Below are 22,556 nucleotides of genomic sequence, written 5' to 3' on the forward strand. Positions count from 1 at the left end.
TTTAATTAAGTAGGGTTGATTAGCTAGGGTTAGTTACATATATATGGTTTAGGGTTAATGCATGGCACATTTAATTTTATTAGAGGATCGCGAGGCACCCATGACCCGCTCGATCGATGCACAATTAAGTGTCGTTGGCCTATACATAGGGTTTAATTGGGGTTTAGGATTAGCTAGGGTTTAGGGTTAGGGTTAGGGTTAGGGTTAGGGTACGTTTAGGGTCTAGGGTTTAGGGTTTAGTGTTTAGGGTGTTTAGGGTTTAGGGATTAGGGATTTAAGGTTTTAGGGTTGTTTAAGGTTTAGGGATCATCGATCGAGTGCGCACACACATTATTAGAGGCACCCGCGCCTTTACGCATAAATTGCATGCATATATATGTGTGTTTTTGGCCACCAACGATATATAGATGATCGAGAGAGAGAGATTGAAATCCCCAAGAATATGTTCAAATATACATTAAAATATATGCACGAATGCATGGTAGGCCATGCATGCACACTAATTATATATATATATATTATGAGGCAACTTAATCAAATGTGTTTTCATTCGAGAGAACTTGTCAAAATTAAAGTTAATTAATTTATCACGATAATTATATAATTAATTAATGAATCTCGAGGATATGTTATACAACATGATCGATATAGGCCATGTATATATTAATTGGTGTTAATCTACGGTTTGCTAGCTAGCTTGCTATATATAGAGCATGTTTTTATTAGATCGGGTTATAGCTAGTATAGTTTAGGGTTATGTGTTTTCATTAAGTAGGGTTGATTAGCTATGGTTAGTTACATATATATGGTTTAGGGTTAATGCATGGCACATTTAATTTAATTAGAGGACCGCGAGGCACCCACGGCTCTGCTTGATGCACAATTAAGTGTCGTTGGCCTATATATAGGGTTTAATTAGGGTTTAGGGTTAGGGTTAGGGTTTAGGGTCTAGGGTTTAGTGTTTAGGGTGTTTAGGGTTTAGGGATTAGGGATTAGGGTTTCAGGGTTGTATAAGGTTTAGGGATCATCGATCGAGTGCGCACACACATTATTAGAGGCACCAGCGCCTTTGCGCATAAAGTGCATGCGTATAGTTTAGGGTTATTTGTTTTAATTAAGTAGGGTTTGATCAGCTAGGGTTAGTTACATATATATGGTTTAGGGTTAATGCATGGCACATTACATATAGTTTAAATCTCAAGAATGTTTATACATGATAGGCCATATGTGCAAAGGAATTTTTTCCCCGTGAACTTGTCAAAATTCAAGTTTATCGGTGCCAATGGAAACTAGTCCAAAAAATTACATAGAGGACCAAAAGTACTAGACAATAACTAATAGAACCTGCAACTTTACAAAAAGGACCCCAAAACATATAGAAGAAAATCAATCGAGTCCTTCTCGACCGCACATCGGATCTCTGCTCCGCATCCTTTCCAGCAACTCCGTCGCCGGGGACGCACCACTTGGGACGGTGTCGCCGGTAGTCGCCAGGACGAAGGAGAAGAAGGGCCTCAGCAACGGCATATTGGCTACGAGAAGGGCCGCTGAAAGTCCAAGATGTGCACGGGCAAGACGGATGACGCTGTCGTATGCCCCGAGCTTGTGAACTTTAGCAGCTTGACTTCCCCATTGGCCGGATCCGAAGCATCGACCAAAGCAAGCCTCACCGTTAGCGCCATCACATTGATGGCACCGGATCGGGGTTTGGCCGGCAAGATCCGCGAGATTCACCATAGGCCGGATCCGAAGCCGATGACGAGATCCCCGACTCCATTGCGCCATTCTGCTCATGGGAAACAACTTGGATCTAAGCTTACAACAACACTAACTCCCTCGGATCCAAATTAGGTGACTCAACTTTGCTTATCTAAATATGGATGTATCCACACATGTTTTTACTCTAGATACATACACGTCTAAGGAAAGTTGAATCAATTAATTTAGTTCGGAGGGTGTACAATATACAGAGAGAAGTCGGCCTCGTCTCCGGCCGGCGAGGCCGCCGGAGAGAAGGGGGAGAGGAGCCGGGGGAGTGGGAGAGACTCGAGAGAGAAAGAGAAGAGGAAGAAATGAGAGCTCCATGGGGAAGAACATTATTTTTGTCGTTACGCTCGTAGCTTGAAGCTGAAAATTTCGGCCGCGCGCCAAATCATCCCGCCGCATCCATTCGAAAATCCCGTGACCAGTTTTACCCTTTTAACCCTGGTCCGGAAGCTACAACCCACCGACCATGGAGGGCTCATTCGGTAACAATGAAATATCTTGCCTAGATCCCGAACCCTCCCCACCGGCCCACACCCACCCACCAACCATTCGCCCCATTAGCTCAAAAATACTCTCACACGCCAAAGCTCGACTCTCTACGGTACTAGATCCGCTTCGCCGCCGGCATACTCCTCCACGGCGTAGCCTTGATCGTGTTGGCTGTCCACCCACCCGATCCGCTCCCCGCCGCCCTCGTCACCGACGGATGCGCTTCACCGCCAGACCTCGCCACGCGACGGATCTGCTTCACCGCCGACCTCGCCACCGACTACCTCGCCGCGGCGGCTGTATCAACTTCACCGAATACCTTGCCGGCCAACCAGATGCTGCTTCACTAACGCCCGCTTCTACTTGAAACAGGGTCGATTCATCGTCTCCCGCGTTCGCCGCATGCTGGAATGCAAGTTGCCGCCCCGTCCACCCCGCCGCAGCTTGGTTGAGTACGCTGGCCCGTTAGATCGCGGTGTTTCTTTAGCCATGTTTTGTGTAGTTATTTGCGGATCTCATATGCCGTTAACTTTCTTGATGTGTTGCTTCGCATGAAGTTTGTTTAAATATTGTACAGATACAAAAGCATTATCCGGTCGCTACCATCCTGTTCATTCTATCGACACTGTGTGCATCCACATATTTATAGCCTTGTACCCATTCATTTGCTTGCCAACTTGTTTTTGTCTGCATGCTATTGTCGTACTTGCTTTTATAGTCGTGCTATGGGCATTTCCAATCTGCTTGTTCTTATACCACGTCATTAGCTCACCGCTAGCTGTTTTCTCGTGTCCGCTATTCTCACTACTGCTTTTATAATCATGCTATGTGCATTTCCAATCTGCTTGCTCTTATACCTCGTCTTTAGCTTATATAGTTATTCTTTGCGTGCATGTCTGGTCTTTGTATTATCGTAGGCTGACTTGTCAATGTTATTTTCCTAGGGATTGATCATGCGAACCACTTATTAGAACATCCAACATTAACGGCGGGGACGCTAGGTAAGGTTGGAATCCGAGTTCGTGGTTGGTAATTTTGGCGGTTTACTTACGTTATTATCTATAACCTATATGCATTGTTCCTTATGCAAGAGATTAACACTTGGAACCCTGCCATAGCAATGCCATTCATGCTTTACTATGTTTACGCCTATTTGATATGCTTGTCTTGGAGAAACTTCGAGGGTGATTTGAACACGACATTTGGTCATTCTTAATGCCGAGTTTACTTTATGTGTAAAACCTTGGCATTACCCTACTCTAAATCTGAATGTCGAAATTCGTATCTCATGCAAAGCAACATCTAGTTGGTTTTAATCGATATCTGGTAAATATTGGCTTATTCATTTGGCGGCTCAAGTTTTTTGTTATTTGAAACCAGCTGACTTGGTCTTAAATGTGATATCTAAACACGGATTAAGGACAATGGAGCGGGAGGATTAGCATTTCACTTGATGGCTGAACCTAAAATGATAGGCATGTTGACCACGACTAGTGCACGCAAGAGAAGGACCTGCGGTGAGCCGAGTATGTGCTTAGTACATGCATCTTATCTTATCTTGTGCTTATTTACGCTACATCTTCGTTATCTGATCTCTACATTGCGTAATACATGTTTGAATAGTTAATTGTTGTAACTATGTTTACAATGTTACCGAATGCGGTTTTAATGAAGCGAGTCATCATTAGAAGATAGTCGCCAAAAAGGATGCAGTAGCGACCACTGTGCAACATTATGATGTAAGTTTGTGCTTAGTACAAGTTCCATACATGTCTTATTTATGCAACTTGTTATTATCTTATATCTACATTGCATAATAAATGTTTGCATAGTTCATCGTTTAACTCTTTTTGCATTATTATCAGAATGCAGTTGTGATGAAGCAATCTTCATTAGAAAGTGAGGCCCACAAAAGTTCGATCTTTCTTCGATGCATCTTCTCATAGCCGTCAACCTAGACCATTTCTTTCATCAAACGAGTAAATATCTCAAGGTTGTACTTTATAAAAGACATGGTATTGTTGCTTTAAGATATGTAGCTGATATGTTGACAAAGAGTACACAAGATTCAATCAAGGCGATTGCCAAATGTCAACGTGTTATTGATGATGCTAATAGAAGTCCTCAATGATTCTATGTAATTTTTTTATTTGGGCACATTAATTGCCTTGTAATTTTCCTATTTGTTTTATTTGTGTATGTACTTGTGTGTATCATTGAAATCAGATTTTAGGCTCATGAAATTTAATGCAAGTTGACTAGTCAAACAAGTAGGGCCCTACAACAGTTGGGCCGGCCCACTTACAGTAGTGTGGGACCCACTTTCATTTTGGGCCGGCCCACTTCTTTAGTAGGCCGGCCCGGTTACACGATAATGGGCTCCACATGCTTATTGGGCCGGCCCACTCTATGGTCCCTTGGTTGGGCCCTTTAATGGAAGGTGGGACCCACTGTGCTGCCTATCTTGGTGGTGCCCATCTATGGTGGACCCCACACAATGAGCCGGCCCTTTAATAGGAAGGTGGGACCCACTGTGTTTTTGGCCGGCCCACTATCTTGTTGGGCCGGCCCACTTTCTATATGGTGGACCCCACTTACCAAATGGGCGGCCCATTAACGGGAATGTGGGACCCACCGTGTTTTTGGCCGGCCCACTATCTTGGTGGGCCGGCCCACTTGCTATATGGTGGACCCCACATACTAAATGGGTCGGCCCTTTAACGAGGAAAGTGGGACCCACTGTGTTTTTGGCCGGTCCACTATTTTGTTGGGCCGGCCCACTTGCTATATGGTGGACCCCACATACTAAATGGGCCGACCCTTTAAGCTGGAAAGTGGGACCCACTGTGTTTTGGCCGGCCCACTATCTTGTTGGGCCGGCCCACTTGCTATACGGTGGACCCCACACACTAAATGGGCCGGCCTTTTAACAGGAAAGTGGGACCCACCTGTGTTTTGGCCCGGCCCACTTGCTTCTTGGGCGGCCCGATTCTTGTAAGGTGGACCCCACATGTTAAATGGGTCGGCCCATTTAAGTTTTGACCGATCAACATTAGAGGTTAGGCCCGGCCCACGTAACTAATGGACCAGCCCGGCTATATAGTTGACCGGTCAAACTATGTCATCCGGCCCGGCCCGCTTAAGACGTGGCGAGGCCTCGTGTGGGCCTACCATCTACCACGGGGTTTCAGCCGGTTAACGCCGTTAACTGCCAGTTAACGGCGTCTGCCACGTGTCAGTTTGCATGACGTCAGCAGTCAACGGGCTCCCGAAAACACTTGCGCAACGGTCCGATTTTCCGTGGCGGAAGGGCGCCCAAGCGCGACGGACCGAAAAAATCGTCGTTGGACTTTGCCTGACGCAGTTTCGACAACAGAACCCATATCGTCGGGTTAGGCCCATAGGCGACGAAAAATGCCCCTTAGTTGACGATTTTGGGACGTTGTCTATCAGAACTTTTCTTGTAGTGATGGTTGGCAAGGAACAAGGATATCAAGTTGATGGATTAACGCTCTCATGTATATAAGTTTCTAAAGTGGACATAGTGATCCATAAAGAAACATGCACACACAAGAGGTTAACAAAATAAATAAGACATGATATCCAAGATGAAGTCATAGAATATACCAAAGGATGTTTGCTTAAGAAGCATATATAGCCTATGGCTCCAATTTATACACTTATGGTATATGAATGAGCTTCAACCAAGTAAAATCTCAAAAACATCACAACTAACAATAAGGGAAGTAAAGCTAGTTGGAATGTTTTGAGAGAGGCAACAAGTATCACAAATACGGATTTATTTCACAATTTCATCAATATTGCACACAAGAGCTCTTTGAGGAATTGATATGCAATATATTGCTAGAGGGCATATTTGTGATAGGTGAATCATAAATATGATATATATATAACCTATCATATGCATCTTCTCAAATTACTCAAATGTACAATAAGAAGTTTTACTTTAAAAATGAGTTTTCAAGAACCGTAATATTTTTGAAATAAATAATTTCATGCCAAGATACAACCTACAAGAGGTTGGATGCTATATGAGAATGCATGAATAAGATACTTGTTACCGAGATAGCAATGACTTGATGTAGTAGATAAGAGTTCATCGATCATCCTAGCTTGACTCCAATTCTCATATGGTGACAACACCTTCCTTATAGATGAGACAAGCCTCCATTGCATCTCCAATGTACCTAAAACATTATCCAAGTACATCTTGGTCCCCAAACTTATTAAGTCCAAAATGGTTAGGCTAACCACAATATATAGGACACACTTCATATAAATATGTGCATATTTTGATGAAATTTGAATTTCATGCACATCTTAGCCATTTAGGATTTGATGTAGTATACCCTATATAATGGATCAAGGAAAGCAAACATGCTACAAATATAAACAAATTACATATAAGCATGCATAAAGACTTTAAAGGATCCAAGAAAGACATACTTTGGACAAAACACCAAAAGAATTAAATAAGGCATAGAGATGTGACCAAACAAATTTGTTGTCCAAGTTATATCTAAGAAGCAAATCTCAAAAGATTTTTTCAACAAAATTCAACAAATGAACTAAGAATAAACCATTGAGCATAAAGTATGAAATAAAGCAAACATGCTCAAATAATTTATCTCATTCAACAAATAAAGCATAGAAGAAGGAATGAGATAGCAAAAACTCCCAAAAAGAGCAAGGTTCGAACAAATAAACCAAACCCTCTACACTTTTCACAATGGCACAATGTACCGTAAGGAAAAGGTTTGTCTTCCAAAACACACACTTGATATGAATCAAGAGAATTTATCAAAAGATTTTTCAAAGGGACAAGGAAGACACGTGGGAGCAACAAAGATTTCTTGGAAATAAAATAAGGCAATAAGAAGCAATCCAAGGTGAAGATGATCCATGAATTCAACCACAATACAAGGTTATCAATTGTCAAAGACAATGAGTATATTGGAAATAATTTCGGTGGAGTATTGACAATGATAGCAAGGATCAACTTCACAATAAAAGGCATAGGATAAGTATATAGAATTAAGCACTATGAACGGATGAAGATTCTTGATAGCTTCAATTAGTCAAACATTCACGCACGGCAATGAATAGAATAACTTGAAGCAAACGGTGTCCCAAATAAGATATAGAGATATGTATTTGAGGAAAACCGTACCAAGAATTTCTTAATCAAACAAGAATCCATAGAATGAGCCAATAAAAGCTTTTTAATAGAAGTGGAGCTTGTTTGAGCAAACATGCCACCTAGGAACAAGATAATTACGTGTATCAACTCCAAGTGGCATAACCTCATATGTTCACATTTTCTTAGGCTTGTGATATGTACAAAACATATTACTCCCCCATAATGTGATAAAACATTTCTTCTTAAACAAGAGGCAACTAAAATTCGACTAGAGATGATTAATGGACATTTAGAATTTGAATTTCTCATGATTATGACACACCACATAGTGACTAGATAATCTTGCAATATCAATACTAAGTGGTGATACCCATGTACACACATTTTAGAGAAGAGAGATGCACAATGCATATCACTCCCCCAAAATGGAATGTTCCATTAATCACTCAAATAGAGCCAAATAAGATATTATCAAGATGCATTAGGCTCACAACAATACACAAGTATATGATGAGTCAAACAAACATACTTGAATACACAAGATAGGTAAGTAAGACACAACACATACACATATTTGGTACAAAACCAAACATGCAAAGGGGCAAGTAACTTACAATAAATGTGAAGAGTTGGAGTACAAGTTACCGCAAAGAGGAACATTGGATATAAGATATATATGATAATCCTTATGACTTGGCTTGGTAAAATATAATATATGAAGATTGATGTCTACGCACGCTTCTATTCCTGTAGACAGTGTTGGGCCTCCAAGAGCAGAGGTTTGTAGAACAGCAGCAAGTGTCCCTTAAGTGAATCACCCAAGGTTTATCGAACTCAGGGAGGTAGAGGTCAAAGATATCCCTCTCAATGCAACCACTGCAACCACAATAGCAAGAAGTCTCTTGTGTCCCCAACACACCTAATACACTTTCGTATGGTGCACTAGTTCGGCGAAGAGATAGTGAAATACAAGTGGTATGGATGTATATGAGCGAGTAGCAATGGTGCCGAAATAATAGCATGGCGTGTAGTTGCTGGTGGTAGTAATACATGCAATAGTAACAGAGTAAACGTAAACAAGCAGTGAGTAACTCAGAGTGCTTAGGAAACAAGGCCTAGGGATTACACTTTCACTAGTGGACACTCTCAACATTGATCACATAACAGAATAGATAAATACTACTTACTCTACACTCTCTTGTTGGATGATGAACACCATTCATTGTGTAGGATTACACGAGCTCCCTCAATGCCGGAGTTAACAAGCTCCACAACATTCAATGTTCATATTTAAGTAACCTTAGAGTGCATAGATAGATCAATACAATTAAACCAAGTACTAACATAGCATGCACACTCGTCACCTTCATGCATATGATAGGAGGAATAGATCGCATCAATACTATCATAGTAATAGTTAACTTCATAATCTACAAGAGATCACAATCATAGCATATACCAAGTACTAACACGTGCACGCTGTCACCTTTACACATGCGGAGGAATCAAACTACTTTAATAACACATCACTAGAGTAGCACATAGATAAAGTGATATGATGACATTGCAATCATAAAGAGATATAAATAAGCACTTCACTACGCCTTCAACGGGAATAAGCACTCATGAAATATAGCCTAAGAGACCCACACGTGCACACTCACCTTTACACACGTGGGACAAGGAGTCTCCGGAGATCACATAAGTAAAACCACTTGACTAGCATAATGACATCTAGATTACAAGCATCATCATATGAATCTCAATCATGTAAGGCAGCTCATGAGATTAGTATTGAAGCACATAGGAGAGATGAACCACATAGCTACCGGTACGGCCCCTAGCCTCGATGGAGAACTACTCCCTCCTCATCATGGGAGCAGCAGCGGTGATGAAGATGGCGATGAAGATGGCGGTGGTGTCGATGGAGATGACTTCGGGGGCACTTTCCCGCTCCGGCGGCGTGCCGGAACGGAGACTCCTGTCCCCGAGATCTTGGCTTCGCGATGGCGGCGGCTCCGGAACTTTTCTCGTATCGTGGCTTATTGTTCATAGGGTTTTCGCGACGGAGGCTTTATATAGGCGGAAGAGGCGGCCTCGGGAGGGTCAACGAGTGCGACCACACCATAGGTGGCGCGGCCGGGGCCTGGGCCGCGCCGCCATGTGGTGTGGGCCCTCCGGGCTCCCCTCTAGCCGCTCTTCGTGTGTTCTGGATAGCTTCCGGGAAAAATAGGATATTGGGCGTTGATTTCGTCCAATTCGAGAATATTTCCGTTACTAGGATTTACGGAACCAAAAACAGCGAGAAAACAGGAACTAGCACTTCGGCATCTTGTCAATAGGTTAGTTCCGGAAAATGCATATAATATGATGTATAAGTGTGTATAAAACATATGTAGATATCATCAATAATAGTAGCATGGAACATAAGAAATTATCGATACGTTGGAGACGTATCAGCATCCCCAAGCTTAGTTCCTACTCGTCCTCGAGTAGGTAAAACGATAACAAAGATAATTTCTTAAGTGACATGCTATCATAATCTTGATCAATACTATTGTAAAGCATGTGTAGATGAATGCAGCGATTCAAAGCAATGGTGAATGACAATGAATAAACAAATGAATCATATAGCAAAGACTTTTCATGAATAGTACTTTCAAGACAAGCATCAATAAGTCTTGCATAAGAGTTAACTCATAAAGCAATAAATTCAAAGTAGAAGGCTGTTGAAACAACACAAAGGAAGATATAAGTTTCAGCGGTTGCTTATCAACTTACAACATGTTTATCTCATGGATAATTGTCAACACAAAGTAATATAACAAGTGCAATAGGCAAGTATGTAGGAATCAATGCACACGAGTTGACACAAGTGTTTGCTTCTTAAGATAGAGAGAGAGTAGGTAAAGCTGACTCAACAATAAAAGTAGAAGAAAGGCCCTTCGAAGAGGAAAGCATGGATTACTATTTTTGTGCTAGAGCTTTTCATTTTGAAAACATAGAAACAATTTTGTCAACGGTAGTAATAAATCATATGTGTTATGTATAAGTACATCCTACAAGTTGCAAGCCTCATGCATAGATATACCAATAGTGCTCGCACCTTGTCCTAATTAGCTTGGATTACATGGATTATCATTCCATAACATATGTTTCAACCAAGTGTCACAAAGGGGTACCTCCATGCCGCTCTGTACAAAGGTCTAAGGAGAAAGATCGCATTTGGATTTCTTGCTTTTGATTATTCTCAACTTAGACATCCATACCGGGACAACATAGACAACGGATAATGGACTCCTCTTTAATGCATAAGCATGTCAACAATGAATAATATTCTCATATGCAGATTGAGGATTAATTTTCCAAACTCGAAACTTCCACCATGATTCATGGCTTTAGTTAGCGGCCCAATGTTCTTCTCTAACAATATGCATACTCCAACCGTTTGATCATGATAGATCACCCTTACTTGAGACAAGACGGACATGCATAGCAACTCACATGATATTCAACAAAGGTGTAATAGTTGGTGGCGTCCCCGAAGCATGGTTATCGCACAACAAGCAACTTAATAAGAAATAAAGATGCATAAGCTACATATTCAATCACTACAATAGTTTTTAAGGCTATTTGTCCCATGAGCTATATATTGCAAAGACAAGGTGATAGAATTTTTAAAGGTAGCACTCAAGTAATTTACTTTGGAATGGCGGAGAAATACCATGTAGTAGGTAGGTATGGTGAACACAAATGGCATAGTTTTTGGCTCAAGGATTTGGATGCATGAGAAGTAATCCCACTCGATACAAGGTTTAGGCTAGCAAGGTTGTTTGAAGCAAACTCAAGTAATGAACGAGTACAGCAAAACTCACATAAAGAACATATTGTAAGCATTATAAGACTCTACATCGTCTTCCTTGTTGTTCAAACACCTCAATACTAGAAATTATCTAGACCTTAGAGAGACCAATTATGCAAACCAAATTTTAGCAAGCTCTATGTATTTCTTCATTAATAGGTGCAAAGTATATGATGCAAGAGCTTAAACATGATCTATATGAGCACAACAATTGCCAAGTATCAAATTATCCAAGACATTAAACCATTTACTACATGCGGCATTTCCCGTTTCCAACCATATAACAATGAACGAAGCAGTTTCAACCTTCGCCATGAACATTAAAAGCTAAGAACACATGTGTTCATACGAACCAGCGGAGCGTGTCTCTCTCCCACACAAGCATGAATTTATTCAGAGAACTAGAAAACAAACCAAAACGAAAATAAAAGCACACGGACGCTCCAAGTAAAGCACATAAGATGTGACGGAATAAAAATATAGTTTCACTAGAGGTAACACTGATAAGTTGTCGATGAAGAAGGGGATGCCTTGGGCATCCCCAAGCTTAGATGCTTGAGTCTTCTTGAAATATGCAGGGATGAACCACGGGGGCATCCCCAAGCTTAGACCTTTCACTCTTCTTGATCATATTATATCATCCTCCTCTCTTGATCCTTGAAAACTTCCTCCACACCAAACTTCAAAACAAACTCATTAGAGGGTTAGTGCATAATTGAAAATTCACATATTCAGAGGTGACACAATCATTCTTAACACTTCTGGACATTGCACAAAGCTACTGAAAGTTAATGGAACAAAGAAATCCATTCAAACATAGCAAAAGCGGCAATGCGAAATAAAAGGCAGAATCTGTCAAAAACAGAACAGTCCGTAAAGACGAATTTTAATCAGGGCACTTAGACTTGCTCAAATGGAAAAAGCTCAAATACTAATGAAAGTTGCGTACATATCTGAGGATCACGCTCGTAAATTGGCAGATTTTTCTGAGTTACCTACAGACGGGGCTGTGCTCAAATTTCGTGACAGACAAGAAATGCTGTTTCTGCGCAGCGATCCCAAATCTAGTATCAACTTTGACTATCAGAAGACTTTACTTGGCACAACAATGCAATAAAATAAAGATAATGAGAGGTTGCTACAGTAGTAACAACTTCCAAGACTCAAATATAAAACAAAATTGCTGTAGTAAAATAAAAGCATGAGTTATCTCCCAAGAAGTGCTTTCTTTATAGCCATTAAGATGGGCTCAGTAATTTTAATGATGCTCTCACGAGAAATAAGAGTTGAAGCAAAAGAGAGCATCAAGAAGCAAATTCAAAACACATTTAAGTCTAACCCACTTCCTATGCATAGGAATCTTGTACACAAATAAATTCATGTAGAACAAAGTGACAAGCATAGGAAGATAAAACACAAGTAACTTCAAAATTTTCAGCATATAGAGAGGTGTTTTAGTAACATGAAAATTTCTACAATCATATTTTCCTCTCTCATAATAATTTCTAGTAGCATCATGAACAAACTCAACAATATAACTATCACATAAAGCATTCTTATCATGAGTCTCATGCACAAAATAATTACTACTCCCATCATAAGCATAGTCATTCTTATTAATTGTAGTGGGAGCAAATTCAACAAAGTAGCTATCATTATTATTCTCATCATCAAATATAGGAGGCATAGTATAATCATAATCAAACTTTATCCTCCATAGTAGGTGGTACCAAAAGACTACTATCATTATAATCATCATAAATGGGAGGCAAAGTATCATCAAAGAAAATTTTCTCCTCAAAGCTTGGGGGACTAAAAATATCATGCTCATCAAAGCCAGCTTCCCCAAGCTTAGAATTCTTCCATAGCATTATCAACAATGGTGTTCATACTAATAACATTGCTACTAGCATGTAAATAAGGTTCCATAGGTTTTTTAATTTTCGCATCAAACCATCCATGTCTTAACTCAGGAAATAGAATAAAAAGCTCATTGTTAGTTTCCATTATGCCTAACTAGTGTAAACAAGAAACCAAATGATCGCAATTGCAGGAGTCTAAAGGAAATAACTTCAAGTACTTACACACGGACAACGGTGCTAGGAAATAGCTTAGTAGTCGAGATCCGGAGTGTGAGTACCTTTTACCTTACCTCCCCGGCAACGGCGCCGGAAAATAGCTTGATGTCTACGTGCACGCTTCTATTCCTGTAGACAGTGTTGGGCCTCCAAGAGCGAGAGGTTTGTAGAACGAGCAACAAGTTTCCCTTAAGTGGATCACCCAAGGTTTATCGAACTCGGGGAGGAAGAGGTCAAAGATATCCCTCTCATGCAACCACTGCAACCACAATAGCAAGAAGTCTCTTGTGTCCCCAACACACCTAATACACTTGTCGATGTATAGGTGCACTAGTTCGGCGAAGAGATAGTGAAATGCAAGTGATATGGATATATATGAGCAGTAATAACAATGCTGAAATAAAGCTATGGCGTGTAGCTGTAGTAATACATGCAATAGTAACACGAGTAAATAAACGAGTAGTAATTCGCAGTGTTTAGGAAACAAGGCCTAGGGATTATACTTTCACTAGTGGACACTCTCAACATTGATCACATAACTGAATAGATAAATACTACTTACTCTACACTCTCTTGTTGGATGATGAACACCATTCATTGCGTAGGATTACACGAACTCCTCAATGCCGGAGTTAACAAGCTCCACAACATTCAATGTTCATATTTAAGTAACCTTAGAGTGCATAGATAGATCATAACAATTATACCAAGTACTAACATAGCATGCACACCATCACCTTCATGCATATGATAGGAGGAATAGATCACATCAATACTATCATAGCAATAGTTAACTTCATAATCTACAAGAGATCATGATCATAGCTTATACCAAGTACTAACACGGTGCACGCATCGTCACCTTTGCACACATGCAGGAGGAATAAAACTACTTTAATAACACATCACTAGAGTAGCACATAGATAAATTGTGATACGATGCACATTGCAATCATAAAGAGATATAAATAAGCACTTCACTACGCTCTTCAACGGTGAATAAGTACTTCGTGAAATATAGCCTAAGAGACCCACACGGTGCACACACCGTCACCTTTACACACGTGGGACAAGGAGTCTCCGGAGATCACATAAGTAAAACCCACTTGACTAGCATAATGACATCTAGATTACAAGCATCATCATATGAATCTCAATCATGTAAGGCAGCTCATGAGATTATTGTATTGAAGCACATAGGAGAGAGATGAACCACATAGCTACCGGTACGGCCCTGAGCCTCGATGGAGAACTACTCCCTCCTCATGGGAGCATCGGCGGTGATGAAGATGGCGGTGGAGATGGCAGCGGTGTCGATGGAGAAGCCTTCGGGGGCACTTCCCCGCTCCGGCGGCGTGTCGGAACGAGACTCCTGTCCCCCAGATCTTGGCTTCGCGATGACGGCGGCTCCGGAACTTTTCTCGTATCGTGGCTTATTGTCTATAGGGTTTTCGCGACGGAGGCTTTATATAGGCGGAAGAGGCGGCGTCGGGAGGGTCAACGAGTGCGGCGACACCATAGGGTGGCGCGCCGGGGCCTGGGCCGCGCCACCATGTGGCATGCGGGCCCACCGGGCTCCCCTCGCGGTCTCTCGTGTGTTACGGATGGCTTCGGGAAAAATAAGAATATTGGGCGTTGATTTCGTCCGATTCGAGAATATTTCGTTACTAGGATTTACGAAACCAAAAACAGCGAGAAAACGAGGACCGGCACTTCGGCATCTCGTCAATAGGTTAGTTCCGGAAAATGCATATAATATGACATATAAGTGTGTATAAAACATGTAGTGTATCATCAATAATAGTAGCATGGAACATAAGAAATTATCGATACGTTGAGCGTACGTTCAAGGAGACATTGGATAAAGATACAGATAATGATCCATACGACTTGGCTTGGTCAAATATAACATATGAAGATCCTTAGTCTTCATGAAAGCCAAGTTCCAATGCCCTCCACTATGTACCTATCGATCAAGTTTGAGCTTGTTGGTCCCCAACCAAGTTGGGTCCTAAGAGGTTAGTCACAATAGGCTTGGCAACCCAAATGGTTCTTTTCTTGAGACCACTTTGAGTTCCAACAAACTTGGCAAACACATTGCCATCCTTATCCTTCCCTAGAGAATAATCATCATCAACAATTATAGGGTTAGATAAGGTACTACCTAAGCAAGAAGAAGCAAAGTGCCCCTTCTCACGACATAAGTAGCAAGTGTTCCCCTTTTTCTTCCTTATTGATTTATTCTTTTGGGGAACTTTATCTTGATTCTTCTTAGGAAGTGGCATATCTTCAACTTGAGGTCGAGCATGAGCTTGACCTTGACCTTGTGGCCGTTTCCCTTGTTGTTTCTCACTCAAGTGCTTCTTCTTCTTCTTCAATGGGCATGATCTAACATGATGCCCTTCAACCTTGCACTTGAAGCAAACCAACTTGGCCGGATCCTTGACTTTGTCTTGGCCCTTCTTCTTGTTGTTCTTGCTCTTGGACTTGTTCTTGTTATTGGAGTTGAATCCAAGTCCACCCTTGTCATTGCGGGATTGTTGCACACTTAGCATCTTGTCAAGTGCGGATTTCCCTTCATGACGCTTTTCCAAGTCTTTCTTCAAAGAAAGGACTTGGGCCTCAAGCTCTTTTATTTCCTCTACATGGTTAGTAGAAATACAAGTACTAGAGGAAGTAGAAGCTTCATTGTTAGAGCAACAAGGCAAGGCAAGTAATCCAACACAAGGTGTATCACTAGTTTGACTAGATGGATTACAAGGACTAGCACATGGCAATTTAGCATTTGTAGTAGAGATTTTGCTAATGTCCACATGAGGCTCACAAGATGTTACCTTAGTGATACTAGCCTCATGAGCTAACTTTAGCCCATCATAGGAAATTAGAAGGTCATCATGAGAGCTCGAGAGCGTTTTATTGACTTTCTTCCAATTTCCTATAATTGCTAGTTAGCAATCAAGTTGAGCTCTTAACTCAACATTCTCCTTTAAGATAGATGCTTCACAAGAAGTAGAGTTAGTAGCACAAGCATCAACAATAGATTTTCTCATTTTCAAGCTTATAGGATTCAAATTTTTGTGTGAGCATAAAATTAGTATGCTTCTCATCTTTTAGCTCATGCTTGAGGAGAGTGAATCTCAGTTTCCCTATTTTCAACATGGGACTCCAACTCCACTATGGTTTCCCTATATTTACTCAAGGTATCCATAGAGTGTTCGAGATTAGCACGAGCTTCTTTATTACCATGAAGAGAAGCATATACCATCGCCATATCATGCACCAAGATATTATATTCTTCATCATTGTCATCATCATCACTTCTCATCATTAGAGGAAGTGTTAGGAGTCAAAGTAGGAGATACCTTTGATCCATTTGCCATAAGGCACATGTGCGAACCGGAGGATGAAGATGAAGAAATTCTTGAATCCTCATTTGAAAACATGTCTTGATCCATAGAGTGTTCGGTTTCCTCTACATTGTTAGTCAAACAACTAGAGGAGATAGAAGCATTTTGATTATGGGAGCAAGACAAGGCAAGCATATCATCATGAGATTTATGTGAGCAATTTACGCATGATATGCGTGGACTATCAACACAAGCATGTAGATTATTTTCAATGCTAGATGTGTTTAAGTCCAAAGAGGAAGTATTGCAATGGGATAGAGATGAAGAAACATCACTATTGAGCACAATATCAACATTGCAATTTTCCTCACCACTCACCATATCATTACCTCGTGTCTTGCTACACGTTGGTGAAGTGGAAGAAGATGAGATACTCATCACGGCCGGAGGTGGAAGCAACTTGGAGCTCTTCATGATGTGAAGGGGAAGAGAGCTCCTCGGAGTCACCACCAACCAAATGAGAAGTGGATCCACCAAACATTTCCTTAAGCTTGATCCACATCTCATGAGACGATTTTCGCTTTATATATATCAAGAATCTATGAAAATATGGTCTCAAAGAGAATACAAGCTCATTAGATACTTGAGCTTCAAGATGTAAGTTTTTCTCATCCTCTAAAGATAGATTTTGAGGATCCATCGGAGGAGAAAAACCTACATCTAGAAATTGCTCAATGTTTGGACACAAGGTCCGAAGTTTGCAAAGCAAGCAATTTCGCCACAAAAGATAATTTGTGCCAACAAAGATAATTGTGTCATTGTGCACTAAGTTACTAGCCGACATCTTTACTCTCAAGGCGGTGAAGCCTTAAACAAGGAGAGACCTTGCTCGATACCAATTGAAAGATCGAGATGTCGCCTAGAGGGGGGGTGAATAGGCAATTACAAACTCTTGCGGATTTGTCTTGTAAGAATGCGGAATTAAACTAACGTTTAGTTTACAAGCACAAACCCTAAATATGCTAAGCTCAACTAAGTGTAACAATAGCAACTAGAGCTAAGCAAGATAGGCACAAGATATATGTAGCACAAGTGATAGCAAGATATATGTACTTCAAGCACGATGGCTATCACAAGGAAAGAGAGCTCGGGTATAGAAATAACCGAGGCACGCGGAGACGAGGATGTATTCCCGTGTTCCCTTGCTTTGCAACAAGGTACGTCACGTTTGGAGGAGTGGAGGTCCCACGAAGGATTCCCCGCGCCACGAAGGCTCACCCTATTCTCCGAACCACACCCACGAAGGATAATGGCCCTTTCCTTATGGTTAGCTTTTCCTCCGCTCCGGAGATGGCAAGCTCCACAACCACTTCACAAGCTCCACGAAGGAGAAGCCCGGGCCTCTTCACAATCTTCTTGAAGAGATCACCGGAGCACCAACCGCCAAGCCAACTAGGAGGTTTCCCTCCAAGAGTAACAAGCTCACGGTCTCTCACTCGAACTAATCGTGGTGGAGAGCTCAACACTATGCAATGATGCAAAGCAAGAACACTAGAGGTGTTCAAGTCCTTCACTCTCAAATCCCACCAAAGCAACGAATGCTAGGATGAGATTGGAGAGAAAGAACAAGGGGGAAAGTCAACCAAAGACTCCAAGATCTAGATCCCAAGAGATTCCCTCACTTAGAGAAGAAATGGTTTGGTGGAAGTGTAGATCTAGATCTCCTCTCTCAAATCCTCAAATATGAGCAAGAATGGTTGGAGGAATCAAGGGAGAGAGCAACTTCTTCAAATGCAACAATGGAGGTGAGAGAAAGGGGAAGAAGTTGTTGCTCAAGGTGGAAGAAGGGCTATTTATAGTCTAAGGAGAAAAATAACCGTTGGGGAGAAAACCGGGTGAAAATCGGATAAAAAACGAGCTGAAAAAGTGCCCAGGCCGGCCAGCAGGCCGGCCGACCGGAGCCTGGGCCGGAGAGGCCGGTGGCCTGTCCGGTCGGACCGGCCCACCGACCGGGCGGGGCAGAGCGCGCGCATGGGCGGCGAGGAGCAAGGGGGCGCGCGGGGAGGTGGGCCGTGCGGGGGCGCGCTAAGGCCCGGCCGGCGACCGAGCCGGCCGGAGCCGCGGGACGCGCGGGTGGCCCGGTAGCGGCCGGCGCCTGGGCCGGACTGAGAAGCGGCCCGGTCAAGGTCCGGTCGGACCGGAGGTGGAGCTGGGCTGCCCGGCGCGTGGGCCGGTGGCCGCCCGGTCGACCGAGTGGGCCGGCGTGCGGTCCGGCAGGCCGGGCGGCAACCGGGCAGCCGTCCCCTTTTTTCCTTTTCTTTTTCTTTTTCTTCTTTTACCTTTTCTTTAATAACTATTGCTCCCGAACTCCGATTGACATGAAACTAATTTCGTTGGAAAGATAACAACAAATGCTATCCAATAGAAAGTGCAAACTCATGAAACTGTAGGAGGGGATTTTATCATGAATATAAAAGGGTAGAACCTTATATCATGAATAACCGGTAAAATCACCCAACCTCGAAAACGCAATAGAAGATGCATGCGAACATCGTTTTCGATGAACTTGGGCTTGTTGTAAAGCTAGCAACAAGCTCAAGAACCTCACATAGAGAAGCACCAAGAAGCAATAAGGATATGCAAAGTATGCAAAGGATTGAGCTCCCTAGGACGATGTGATCAAGTTACTCAACCGAAAGCCCCTCTTAATAGTGCGGCTATCTATCCTATAATCCGGTCTCCCAACATCCACCTTGAGACCGGTAAAAGGAAAACCTAGCAAGGCCATACCTTTGCCTTGCGCATCCCGCTTGATCTTGATGATAACTCTTCAAGCTTCACTCAAGCCGGAATGCCTCACTTGACCAATGTTGCTTCATGAAGACTCACAAATGCTCCCCCATACACTATGGTGGGAAAGCTCCATTGATACACATCTTCACTAGTCCATTATTACCAAATGGATGGCAAGCTTCAAGCATGTGATTCACTTGAGATGCTCATCTTGAACTTGCCCAACTCAACCTTGATTCCATACTCCATCATCTTATTGACTCACATATATATATCTTCATACCGATGATCTTGATGCCAATACACAAGATATACCTTTATCTTCATGGCATCCATACTTGAATCCAACACATGGAGAGCAAGTAGTACCTATGGAATATTCCTTCATATAAACTCAATGAAAACATTAGTCCATAGGGGTTGTCATTAATTACCAAAACCACACATAGGGGCAATGTACCCTTACAGCGGCCAAGAAAATGGCGGCGGACGCCCTGAATCTGACGTGTCATTTGAAGAGTTTTTAAGAGACTTGGAGAAATGCATTTCCGATTATGAGAAAAAGACAATCTAAACTATTAATGGACGCGAGATACTCCTTCGCCATGCTTAATTTTTGTAAAGTTTATCAAATATTAAGTAACCCGTCGCAACTTTTTGATATTTTAATATGTTTGGTAGGGGGAGCATATACATCAAAGATTGAAAGTGAATTTCAGCTGAAGTCCACATTCATTGAGTTGTGAGTTTATAACGGATGCTTGGTAGATACAATACCAATCAAGTTTCGGGACATGGCGCCGAAGGTCAAAAAAGAAGTCTTGCGATATACATGCAATGAAATAAATATCTCATGTTTATTTATTTCTAGTCGTACAACCTAGCGCATCTTTGGGGGTGGGGGGGAGACTTAGGTAGCATCAGGTTTTAGATATGATCTATGAGAATAATTTTTGTAAAGACAAAACATGTTCAAAAATTCTGAAAAAAATGGCAACACACATCTGTGTTATACTACCTCTGTCCATGAATAGATGCCAAGAGTTTGTTTAAATTTGAATGTATCTAGTCACAACGATTTAGTGTATAGATACATCCGAATTTGAATAAATCTTTGGCATCTATTTATGGATATGTCGAAAATTTGCAACTTCAAATTCGACATTCACTTAGAGAGACAAAAAAAGATAAATCTAGGTGTGAATAGTGTGAAATACTAGATATCATACTATTCACAATAGATTTTGTCTTTTTTGTATCTCCAAGTGTAGATCAGATTTTGAGCTAAAATTTCTTGGAGTTGTAGATAAAACCTAAATGCATGTTGTTTATTACTTTTCAGATTTTTTTGCATTTTTAATGTATGATATCTCTGAGTTGATCCTAAGATCCTACCTAATAGAGAGATCCTATACAAGTCTCTCTGGCCACAAAAATTTAGGTTCCACGATTCTTTTTTTACAAAACTCCGTAATAGTTAGGTTTCTCAGGTTGGTCATCCTCATCTTCTGCCACGTCATTATTGACAATAGGTCCCACTTGTCAGAAATCTTGCTAACAAAGCTAAACTGGTGAATCCGTGCACATTTTTCGATAAAGAGCATATATTAATATCGTGGAGATACCAATTACACCCAGCCTCTGCAACAACATCATACCCTAATGGCATAAAGGATGCACACAACCAAAAAAGAGAAAAGAAGTACAAAAAGAAAGGTCCCGCTACAGAGATCCATAACTTGAAACAGCAACACTAACACCACCAAGACAACACCAGAAGATCAGCTTCGCATCTGTTTCAAAACAATGCCTTCAACAAGAACATTGCCAGGCACAACCAATTAAGGCCAGACCTTGGGCTTTCACCCTGAAAGATAAGAATCTGAACTTCTCCTGTGCAGTCGCCCCACATACCAGCTGCTGTTTCAAGTCACGAAGCACCAAGCCAATTCCACCTCGCCACCAAGATCCGACCATCATAGCTATTCCACCGATCTTGGCTTGATGACCTTCTTCGCTAGCACCATGGAAAAAAACGAAATCCATGATATTAACAGCCAGCAGAGCTTCGAAGCGCTCCCTCTGAAACCAAACGGTCAGATAAAAAACATGGGTGCGAACGACCGAAACCACCCAATCCAGCAATCTTCAGGCATTTATCGCACAATGAATTTCACCGGCAGGACCTTCCGGAACCCGACAATCCACCCAGACTGGTGGGAACAAGCATCCAACAGATCTTCAAACTTGGTGCGAGAAGAATCGTAGAACCACCACCTTTATTCTTCGACGCGGACGAAACGGCCCCCACGCCGCCATCCGCCGCCCGACGGCGACGAAGGAGGTTCAGAAAACGATCATCGCCTTGCTATGTCGTCGCCGCCAAGCCCATGGCGGCCGCAGAGAAGAAGACTCGGCAGTAGTTGCGAACCCCGGCCAGGAATCCGGCGGCGCTACCCATGGTCGCCCGATCGACACGGCCAAGGCTATCCTCGCGGCCGGACCATAGAAGGCAAAGCAGCGACCAGGGTCCGCGAGGCCCGAGATCGGACCCATGCCGCCGCCAGTTCGCCGTGCCACCGTCGTCCAACCGCCGGCATCCAGCACCAAGGCCAGCCCCGTGCGCCCCTGCGCCAAGACGACGCAGGGCAGGACCCGCCCCGGCGCCGACAACCGCCGTGCCCCTCCGTCTCCACCGCTGCGGCCACCCGAGGCAATCTTCGCCGGGTCAAGCCGCCAAGGCGGTCCGCGCGCCCGCCCGCCCGCGTGGCCGCCGCACGCCCGCCCGAGGGCCGCCGCGCGCCCGCCCGTGGCCGCCGGCCGCCGCCGCGCAGCGCCCCTGCGCCGGGAAACGCGAGGGGAAGATTGGAGGCGGAGAAGAACCGCCCCGCCGCCACCATCCTTGAGGCGCGCCCGGCTCCGCCGGCGCCCCCTCCGGCGGCGGCGCTGCGGGGGAGAAGGGGGAGGGGGGTCCTTGGGAGCGCTAGGTTAGGGGATGCGGTTTCTCAGCAGCGCTAGGATAGAGTTTTCCTTGCTGGATCTATAGATTCTAAGTTATG

General features: G+C 42.8%; 1 pseudogene; it reads left to right on the forward strand.

Moving 5' to 3' along the window:
• LOC124663068 overlaps positions 1–22,515 on the forward strand; it is a 35,049-nt pseudogene extending 12,534 nt beyond the window's left edge.
• Positions 22,516–22,556: the final 41 nt, after the last annotated feature.

Source organism: Lolium rigidum, chromosome 6 (genome assembly GCF_022539505.1).
Source record: "Lolium rigidum isolate FL_2022 chromosome 6, APGP_CSIRO_Lrig_0.1, whole genome shotgun sequence".
Classification (NCBI taxonomy): Eukaryota; Viridiplantae; Streptophyta; class Magnoliopsida; order Poales; family Poaceae; genus Lolium; species Lolium rigidum.